The 11,274-nt window shown below is 45.5% G+C and overlaps 1 non-coding gene across 1 annotated transcript; it reads right to left on the minus strand.

The window, feature by feature from the left end:
* Positions 1-5,498: 5,498 nt before the first annotated feature.
* Positions 5,499-5,570, minus strand: TRNAC-GCA (transfer RNA cysteine (anticodon GCA)). Its single transcript has one exon. It is a non-coding gene; the product is annotated as a tRNA-Cys (tRNA).
* Positions 5,571-11,274: the final 5,704 nt, after the last annotated feature.

The following is an 11,274-nucleotide window of genomic DNA, read 5'->3' on the forward strand; positions in this document are numbered from 1 at the left end:
GAGCCAGACCATATCACTACCCAAAGCAATCTAGGCTTTTGCTCAGTTTAGGAGTTGTAAGCTGCAGTGAGCTATGAATAGGGATTGCATTGATAGGGATTTAATGCAATCCCTATCAGTATCCAATAATTTTTTTGGCAGAAATAGAAAAAATAAAATTCCTAAAATTCATATGAGTCTCAAGGGACACTAAATTGTCAAAACAAATCTTGAAAAAGAAGAACAAAGCTGAAAGACTCATGCTTCCTGATTTTAAAGCTTATTACAAAGCTACAGCAACCAAAACAGTGTGTTATTGACATGAAGATAGACATATAATCAGTGGAATAGAATAGAGTGCCCCAAAATAAATCTTTGTGTATATGATCAAGTGATTTTTTGACAAGGGTGCCAGGACCATTCAGTGGGGGATAAGACAGTCATTTCAACAAATGTTGCTGGGAATTGACTATCCATATGGAAAAGAATACAGTTGCACCCTGACTTAACACTATATACAAAAATCAACTCAAAATTAGCAAAAGCCTAAATTTAAGACCTAAACTATAAAACTTTTATTTATTCATTTATTTTTTGAGATGGAGTCTCACTCTGTTGGCCAGGCTAGGGTAAAGTGCTGTGACCTCGGCTCACTGCAATCTCTGCCTCCCGGGTTCAAGCAATTCTCCTGCTTCAGGCTCCCAATTAGCTGAGATTACAGGCATGTGCCACCATGCCCACGTAATTTTTGTATTTTTAGTAGAGACATGGTTTCATCATGTTGGCCTGGCTGGTCTCAAACTCCTGACCTCAAGTGATCTGCCCACCTTGGCCTCCCAAAGTGCAGGGATTACAGGCATGAGCCACCGTGCCTGGCCATTAAACTATAGAAGTTTTAGAAGAAAATATAAGGCAAAATCTTCACAGCATTAGATTTGACAATCCTTTCTTAGATATAACATTAAAGACAAGTGCAGCAAAAGACAAAGTAGACAAATTGGGCTTCATTAAAGTTAAAAAGATTTGTGCATCAAAAGATAATATCAACAGAGTGAAAAGGCAACCCAGAGAATGGGAGAAAATACTTGCAAATCATATAGAGTTAACCTTCCACATTTGTGGGTTCCACATCTATGGATTCAACCAAATACAGGTCGAGAATATTTGGACAAAAAATTCATAAAGTTTCAAAAAGCGAAACTTGAATTTATCACTTGCTGAGTCCTACTTTGAACCCATGAAAATGAAGTGATGTGTAGACATTGCATTAGCTTTTATAAGTAATCTAGAGATGATTTAAAATATGCAGGAGGGTGGCTGGGCAAGATGGCTCACGCCTGTAATCCCAGGACTTTGGGAGGCTGAGATGGGTGGATCACTTGAGGTTGGGAGTTCGAGACCAGCCTGGCCAACATGGTGAAACCCCATTTCTACTAAAAATACAAAAATTAGCCAGGCATGGTGGCATGTGCCTGTAATCCCAGTTACTTGGGAGGCTGAGGCAGGAGAATAGCTTGAACCTGGGAGGCGAAGGTTGCAGTGAGCCAAGATAGCGCCGCTGTACTCCAGCCTGGGTGACAGAGCAAGACTCCATCTCAAAAAAAAAAAAAATGCAGAAGGATGTGCATAGGTTATATGCAAATGCTATGTCATTTTATCTAAAGGACACGAGCAGCCACAGATTTTGGGATCTATGGGTGTTCCTGGAACAAATACCCTACAGACACAAAGGGACAACTGTATCTGATACTGGATTAATATCCAGAATATACAGAGAACTGTTAAAACTCAACAACTCCAAAAACAAACAACTTGAAAAAATGGGCAAAAGACTTGAATAGACATTTCTCCAAAGATGGTATACAAGTGGCTAAAAATCACATGAAAATATGCTCAACATCACCATTCATTAGGGAAATGCAAGTCAAAACCACAATGAGATACCACCTTATACCCAGTAGGACTGCTACTATTACAAAAACAGAAAATAACAAGTATTGACAAGGATGTGGAGAACTTGAAACCCTTGTACGCTATTGGTGGAATGTAAAAGGGTACAGCTGCTGTGGAAAACAGTATGGTGTTTCCTCAAAAAATTAAAGATAGAATTATCATGTGATCCAGCCATTCCACTTCTGGATATATACCCAAAAAGAATTGAAAGCAAGGTCCTGAAGAGATATTTACCCCTGTGTTCATAGCAGCATTGTTCACTACAGTTGAAACATGGAAGTAGCCCGTGTCCATTGGAGGATGAATGGATAAGCAAAATGTGGTCTGTCCATACAATGGAATCCTATTCAGCCTTACAAGAAAGGGAAATTCTGACACATGCCACAACATGGATGAACCTTGAGGACATTATGGTGAGTGGAATAAACCAATCACCAAAAGACAAATACTGTATTATTCTACATATATGAGATACTTAGAGTAGTCAAAATCATAGAGATGGAAAGTAAAATGGTGGTTGCCAGGGGCTGGGGGCAGTGGAGAATGGGGAGTTACTATTTAATGGGTATAATATTTCAGTCTTACAGGATGAAAGGAGTTCTGGAGATGTATGGTGATGATGGTTGCACAACATTATGAATTTTTTTTTTTTTGAGATGGACTTTCGCTCTTGTTGCCCAAGCTGGAGTGCAATGGTGTGATCTCAGCTTACTGCAACCTCCGCCTCCTGGGTTCAAGCGATTTTCCTGCCTCAGCCTCCTGAGTAGCTGGGATTACAGGTGTGCACCACCACGCCTGGCTAATTTTTTGTATTTTTAGTAGAAACGGGGTTTCACTATGTTGGCCAGGCTGGTCTCAAACTCCTGACCTCAGGTGATTGCCTGCATTGGCCTCCCAAAGTGCTGGGATTACAAGTGTGAGCCACTGCGCCCAGCCATGAATGTTTTTAATACCACTGAATCATACACTTAAAAATGGTTAAGAGGGTAAATGACATAGGTTTTTTTAACCACAATAATAAAAATTGAGAACAAACCTCTCAATTATATTTCTATATTTCAGCCACAGTGAGAAATTTAAATTGTATGAAAGATAACATTTATTATAGCATAAACATTTCAAACATCTAGGAATAACTCTAACAAAATATGGGAAATGCTCTACTTAGAAAAAGCATAAAACCTTGAGTGGAGGCAGGGCATTGTAGCTCACACCTGTAATCCCAGCACTTTTGGAGGCTGAAGCAGGAGGATTGCTTGAGGTCAAGAGTGAGAGATGGCCGGGTGCAGTGGCTCACACCTGTAATCCCAGCACTTTGGGAGGCCGAGGCGGGTGGATCACGAGGTCAGGAGATCGAGACCATCCTGACCAACATGGTGTAATCCGGTCTTTACTAAAAATACAAAAAATTAGGCAGGCATGGTGACGGGCACCTGTAGTCCTAGCTACACAGGAGGCTGAGGCAGAAGAATGGCATGAACCCGGGAGGTGGAGCTTGCAGTGAGCCGAGATCACGCCACTGCACTCCAGCCTGGGCGACAGAGCAAGGCTCTGTCTCAAAAAAAAAAAAAGAGTGAGAGACCAGCCTGGACAACATAGCAAGACTGCATCTCTACAAAAAACAACAATAATAAATTAGCTGGGTGTGGTGGTGCATGCCTGTAGTTCCAACTACTTGGGAGGCTGAGGTGGCAGAATTTCTTGAGCCCAGGAATTAGAGGCTGCAGTGAGGTATGATCACAGCACTGTATTCCAGCCTAGATGACAGGGTGAGACTCTCAGTTACATGCAACATTATGTGTGAATTTTCCAAATGTAATATTCTGAATTTCAGGGTGATTGTGAATTTTCGAGGAGTACCATTTGTTATGGGTTGAACTGTGTCCTCGCAATGGATGTGTTGAAGTCCTAACTTCTCCTCACATTGCATACTTGTGAATGTGATCTTATTTGGAAATAGGGTCTTCGCAAATGTAATCAAATTAAGATGAGGTCATTAGGGTGGGCCTTAATCCAATATTGCTGGTGTTTTTATAAGAAGAGGAGAAGAGGCAGAGACAGACACACAGAGAGGAGCACACCCTGTGAAGACACAGACACAAGAACGTCACGTGGGAACAGAGGCAGAGCCTGGAGTGATGCTTCTACAGCCAAAGAACAGCAAGGATTGCCAGCAACACTGGGAGCTGAGAAAAAGACCTGGAACACATTCTCCCCTGGAGTCTTCAGAGAGACTGTGGCCTTGCCGACAACTTGATTTCAGATTCCTGGCCTCCAGAACTGTGAGAAAATACAGTTCTGTTGTTTAAAACAACTCAGTGTGTGTGATTTTGTCACAGCAGCCCTGGGAAATGAATACAGCATTCGCCCAGTACAGTTTATCAGGATTGAGTCCAACTGACTGCTTTCCACTTGTCCCATTTTTCTTTTATTTTTTATTTGCAGCCTTCTGTTGGATTAACTACAATTTTTTTCCCCTTCATTTATTTTCTCTTCAAGCATGTGCCCTCCCTCCCCTTACCTCCCGTTGCTTGGCAAAGCCACAACTTTACAAAATGATACACTAGGAATTTCTGCAAGCAAATTTAAAAAGTCTACAGTTAATCATCGTCCTCCTCCCAAATTACATAAAGATATTATAATACTTAAACTTGGATCAGCTCTTTCCTTATATGTTATTGTGACCAGTATTTTAGTTTTATATTTTAAAAAACCTGTAAGTTAGACATTAATGTGATGTTATATGGTCAATGAAATTTAGATTTACTTACATATCTACCGATTTCCCTGTTTAACATTCCTTTCGTATCTCAGTCCTCCTATCTGGGATCATTTTACTTTTCTCTAAAGTACATATTTAGGAATTTTTCTTTTTTTTTTTCTGAGACAGAGTCTCGCCCTGTAGCCCAGGCTGGAGTGTAGTGGCACGATCTCGGCTCACTGCAGGCTCCGCCTCCCCGGTTCAAGCAATTCTCCTACTTCAGCCTCCTGAGTAGCTGGGATTACAGACACCCGCCACCACACCTGGCTAAATTTTGTATTTTTAGTACAGACGGGGTTTCACCTTCTTGGCCAGGCTGGTCTTGAACTCCACCTGCCTTGGCCTCCCAAAGTGCGGGGATTACAGGCCTGAGCCACTGCGCCCGGCCTGGAATTTTCTTTAGTAAGGATCTGTTGGTGGTAATTTTTCTCAGCAATTGTTTATTCTTGAAGAATCGTTTTTCAGGGAACAGAATTCTGACCTGGCTGTTATTTCCTCTCATTGAATGTGTTACCACACTATCTTCTGGCCAGCAGTGGGTGATCTCATATTTCTCACTAGCTACCCTCTAAAGGACCTAGTTCTCACCCATGGCCAGAAGATCAAAGTATATATTGCAAAGCCCAAGGACCAGGCGAGGGAGTATTGGGAAGATCAGAGGAGTGGGAGCTGAGAGAAACGCCAACAGCTCAGTGGGGGAGGGTGTCCTCTGATTGTTCAACCTTTGCACTGAGACTCAGAAACTGGGCTCAGCAATGGGAAAATAAACTAGGACTCCTTTACCACCTTTCATGTTTAAAATGCTAGGGGGCACCCAGATTTGAACTGGGGACCTCTTGATCTGCAGTCAAATGCTCTACCCCTGAGCTATACCCCCAGTTACATTAGTGAGGTCCAATTAACAACCTTTCCCTGTGCAGCCACACCCAGACCTGCTGTCCTAGATTCCACTTCAGGATGGGTTTCTGAGTCACAAGGCCTGACTTGCTGCCAACTCAACACCCTGTCTTAGAGGAAGCAACCAGTTCCTTCTCCCACAGCTCTGCCGCCTCTCCACTCTCAGTTCCTGAGTAAGTGCAGGGATCTTGGGAGCAGTCCCCCGACAGCTGGAAGGCTCTCTAGTGACATCTATGTTGTGGGTTTTGTGCTGGGGCCTGCAAACAGAGACTCAAAATGCCCAATGGTTTGGCCAAGCCTGCAACACTTCAAAGATAGAACCCACATTTTCTGGATACTGGATTTGCCAGCTTTTCAGCTAAGATCACTTTTTAATAACCGCCCCCCGCCTCCCGCCCGGCCCACCGTGTGAAACCAGGACGACCTCCCTGAATTCTCCTTCAAATTCCACATTTGTTTAAGGCAGTTGAACTTTAAAACAGTATTTTAGCTTTTTTGCCTCATATATCATGGTGCTTTGTTAGGGCAGCCCTAGAAAACTAAAACATTCCTCCACAATTATGTTGAATTCTCTCTGCTAAAGTAACTGGTGCAGTTTTTGTCTCAGAACTGGACCCTGAATGATACAGAAATAGCTACCAGTGGGGCACTAGGAAACATACCTTCAAGGAGGGTATTGGGATGGACTTGGTCTTGTCCTTGGTCTCTAAGGCAGTGCTGAGCACCTGGTTGGATCCTGAATTGTAGGGGATGGCAATAGGAAGAAGGTCATAAAGGCACTGTTTCATAAGCTCATCAGCTTCCTTCTGTGAGGGGACTGCACTATGGTCTCTACTCAAGTAAAACTCGATTTTGTCAGTTCGGCTCAAGGAGGAAAATGAATTCTTTAAAGGGGGCACCCAGAGTGGATCCAGGGACCTCTTGATCTACAGTTAAATGCTCTACCACTGAGCTATAATTGAGAATAGTATATAATTTATACTTTCTTATAGTTCCACACATACATACAGGTGCTCATGCTGACTCAACAGAGTTGCTGGTCCTGTTCAACTGTAAGTGGATCTCCTTATGCCATAACTATCTTCCTTTTCCAAAAAGAAACGAACATTTCTTGACATCAGCTTGGATGTCCACTGGAGGTTCTGTATGAGACAACAAAGTCTGTACCTGGCTTGGTATACAGGCAGAAGATGAAGCCCAGAGGGAAGGTGCTGCTTACAGAGCAAGGATTCGAACTTTCTTTGCCAGCTTTTCAGTTGAGATCACTTTCTAATAATAACCCCCCAGTGTGACACCAAGATGACCTCCCTGAATTCTCCTTCAAATTCTACTGCCTTAAACAAATGTGGAACATTAAAACAGTATTTTAGCTTTTTTGCCTCATATATCATGCCCCTTACAAAGCAGGTTCACCGTGCACTGGTTACCACTTTGGCCCACTGCATCTCAGGCTGCACCCTTACAGAATCCTTGGGGTGTTGCTTTGCCAGCCAGAAACCTCTATGACCAGTGGTGCCTTTGCCTGAGTTTTGCTCTGGCCTTCTGGGCTTGTTCTACCCACTCAGCCTGTCAGACAGCGCCCAGCTCACACTACTGGCCTGGATCCCACACTTGCCAAGGGCAAGCCAGGCATGAAGTGGCAAGGGGTCTGTGAGTGAGCGTGGGGTCTGGCCACTGTCCATAGCCAGACACACTGGCTGTGGTGGGGCGGGCAGTTCCAGGCACTGGCATGGATGCCAGCTCCCTGCAAGGCTGCAGCTGGACCAAGCATACCATAAGCAGCTTCCACAGCTCACACCAGAAAATGCGGTGGTGCCTGGAAGCTTGGAGATGCCAGGAACCACAGAGCCCTAAAGGGGGTGTCACAGCCCTGGCTCAGGGAGCTCCTAGGTCTGTGGCTACAGCTCCTCTCTCCTTCTCTCTTCTCTTTTTCTTGTCACCCACAACGTGGTGAGCGAGGGACATGTTTTAGCCCTGTTTGTGTTACAGCTCTTTTAGCAACCCCATTTGGTGGATACTGAGTTCTTGTCCTGTGTCCAGGAAGAATGAGGTACACAGACAAGTGGAGGGTGAGCAAGACGAAGAGGAGCTTTATTGAACAATAGAACAGCTCAGAGGAAACCCACAGTCGGTAGCTCCTCTCCATAGCCATGGTGTCCCGATGAGTGTTCAGCTTTCAGCAGAGAGGGTAGCTCCTCTTTGCAGGCAGGTCATCCCATCATCTCTTGAGCTCTCAGCAGAGAGGGTAGCTCCCTTCTGCAGCTGGTTGTCCTGTCATCTCTTCTGGTGTGGCTGAGTCCAGGGCTTTTTATGGGCCTTAGAGGGGAGAAAGTGCATGCCGATGGGTCCATGGGTGGCCATGGGCAGGCCCAGAAAAAGCACTGTAAGTACCCACTCTGGTCCATGGGACTGGCAGGTTGGTTCCCAGGCTTCAGGCCTTCCCCACCTTGAAGGTGGGGCTTCACTGGGGACCTGCCCCTTTCTCCCCAGGAGCCTGTCTGCCTCTTGCCACTGTTTGTGGTGCCCAGGCTGTTTATGCTGAAGGGTACCTGCAGGCCAGCACCGAGCTGCCCTCAGCCCCTCTTCAGCCTCCCTCCTGTGCTTGTTGGTGCCCAAAGTCCAGAGGGGGCCAAGTGGGCAGGGGGCTGGTGTGTCACCGCTGTCCCGAGTGTGCACATACTCAGCCAGGTTATGACAGTGCTTGGGCTCGGCCTCAACTTTGCTGTGTGATTGGAGTAGGTGTTGACAGCAGAGAGAAGCCAGACAGTGGGATCAGGCACTTCCAAGCCTACTGGAGACAGGGGGGACCCTTCCTGGGTCCCTGAGAGTGCAGAGATGCCTAGGTCTGCAGCTGCAGCTTGGGCGGCTGCAGCTGTGCCCAGGAGGGTGGGGCCATTGCCTGCTTCTGGCCCCTGAGAGCTTAGGGATGCCCAGGTCTGCAGCCACAGCTTGGGTGGCTGCATTTGCCCTTGGGGAGCTCCTGCCAGCTCTGTGGAGTGCAGCACCATCCCAGGCCCCACTCCACCTCAGGGCCCGTCTCTGCCCACCCCTCTGTTCCTGGCTGCACTACTCTCCCACCAATAGGTGACTCAGCCTGGCACCATTGTGCCAGCTCCCAGGGCAGCAGGCTCCGGGGGGCTCCCAGGGGTGGGCTTTGGGGACTGCTCACCTCCTCTCTGCATTTTCCCTGCAGTGATGGTGGATGAGGTGCAGGTGACACGGCAGCCCTGGCCAACCCCACATGAATAAACTCCATGCTTTTGGGGCTGGTCCCATGAGTCCTGGCTGCACATTTGCCTGGGTGTTTGCAGGCTCCCAAGATGCACTGGGGAGTGAGGTTGAGGCTACAGTGGAGGCTCTGGGCCTGGGAGCAGGTCTTGCCCGGCCATGTGAGGACAGGGGTGGTGCAGTCGGCTGCCTCATGAACACAAGACACAGGGGCCGCACTGCCACCACTGCTGCTCCCACAGCCTCCTGCCACCACTGCCCACACCTCCCCACTGCAGCCAGCATGATGCAAGTGGCCACTCTGCATGGCCTGCTGCTGCCATCACTCTACTTGCCTGACTTCAGTGAGACAGAGCACTCCCAAACACGTGAGCTCCATGAAATGGGTTTATTACTTACACATAGGCAGCAAGGAACAGCAGAAGGCTAGGATTTGTGACAAACCAGCCCCCCAAAGCTCAGAAAATCGGCCCAGAATAAATGAAGTCTCGTCTGTGCATGCCTCACTTGCACCACAGCTCAGGGACCCTGGTAAGCAGCCCACCCTGGGTTTTATATGCCAGAGTCTCATGACTTGCTAGGATAAAGCCTTGATGGACATCCTGTTTCTAGGAGGGACTGGAACAGCACCTGGGATGTTTTGGCCCCTTCGTCCATATTTCAGGGTGCTGCATTCCCAGCATGTTCTACAGTTATTCCTCAGAACTACAAGCAAGAAAGTGTGGAGAACTTGGTTCATCCAAGGCCACCTAGAGAGCTGTCCTGCATTCCTCATTGCTCAGTTCTCCTTTTTGTCTTCTCTTTAACCCCTCCTCCCATCCAGGATGACATCAATCTTCTAATTTTTTTGATTCTTTAGGCTTTGTCATCTCCAGATCATTGTCTTTTTTGTACCTTCCCAGTGTGGTCCAGAGGCCTGGCTGATCCTAGGAGAGATGTGTCAGTGCTAATGGGAGGGGGACTCTGATTACAGGAATACCTTGTTTTATTGAATTTCACTTTATTTTGCTTTGCAGATACTGGTGGGGTTTTTTGTTTGTTTTTTTGTTTTTTAAAGCATTGAAGTTTTGTGGCAACCCTGCATCCAACAAGTCTATTGGCACCATTTTTCCAACAAGTGCCTACTTCATGCTTCCATGTGAGCTTTGGTAAGGCTCACATTATTTCAAACTTTTTCAGATAAGCAACAAGGGAAAGCAGAAGCCTAGGATTTGTGACAAACCAGCTCCACCCACTCACTGCCCCAGAGCTCAGAAAAGCTGCCCAGGTGCAAGGAGTAATTCTCACATTGTTTCAGACTTTTGAAAATTGTTATTATATCTGTTATGGTGATCTGTGATCAGTGATCTTGGATGTTACTATTGTATTGTTTTGGGGTGCCATGAACCAAACCCATATAAGAAAGTGGACTTAATCGATAAATGTTGTGTATGTTCTGACTGCTCCACCAACCAGCCATTCTCCTGTCTCTCCCTCCTCGGGCCTCACTAACAACTAAAACACAGCAATATTGAAATTAGGGCAATTAAATAACCCTTCACTGGCCTCTAATTAGGGTTCACATAAAAGGAGGATTTGCACATCTCTCACTTTAAATCAAAAGCTAAGCATGATTGAATTTAGTATGGAAAGCATGTCAAAAGCTGAGATAGGCTGAAAGCTAGGCCTCTTGCACCAGTTAGCCAAGTTGTGAATGCAAAGGAAAAGTTCTTGAAGGAAATTAAAAGTGATACTTGAGTGAACACACAAACGTTAAGAAAGCAAAACAGCCATATTGCTGATATGGAGAAAGTTTGAGTGGTCTGGATAGAAGATCAAACCAGCCATAAGATTCTCTTGAGCCAAAGTTTAATCCAGAGCAAGGCCCGAACTCTCTTCAATTCTGTAAAAGCTGAGAGTGGTGAGGAAGCTTCAGAAGAAAAGCTTGAGGCTACGTAAATTGGTTCATGAGGTTTAAGGAACATAAGAAGACAAAGTGAAGCAGCAAGTGCTGATGGAGAAGCTGCAGCAAGTTATCCAGAAGATCTAGCTGAGATTACTGATGAAGGTGCTGCATAAACAACAGATTTTCAATGTAGATGAAACACTCTTCTATTAGAAGAAGATGCTATCTAGGACTTTCATAGCTAGAGAGGAGAAATCAATGCCTGGATTAAAAGCTTCAAAGGACAACCTGACTCTCTTGTTAGGGGCTGATGCAGGTGGTAATTTAAGATGAAGCCAATGCTCATTTACCATTCTGAAAGTCCTAGAACTCTTAAGAATTATGCTCAATATAATCTGCCTGTACTCTAGAAATAGAATAACAAAGCCTAGATAAGAGTACATCTGTTTACAGCATGACTTATTGAATATTTAAAGCCCACTGTTGAGATCTACTGCTCAGATAGATTCCTTTTAAAATATTACTGCTCATTGACAATGTGTCTGGTGACCCATGAGCTCTGATGCAGATG

Source organism: Gorilla gorilla, chromosome 6 (genome assembly GCF_029281585.2).
Source record: "Gorilla gorilla gorilla isolate KB3781 chromosome 6, NHGRI_mGorGor1-v2.1_pri, whole genome shotgun sequence".
In the NCBI taxonomy this organism is placed as follows: Eukaryota; Metazoa; Chordata; class Mammalia; order Primates; family Hominidae; genus Gorilla; species Gorilla gorilla.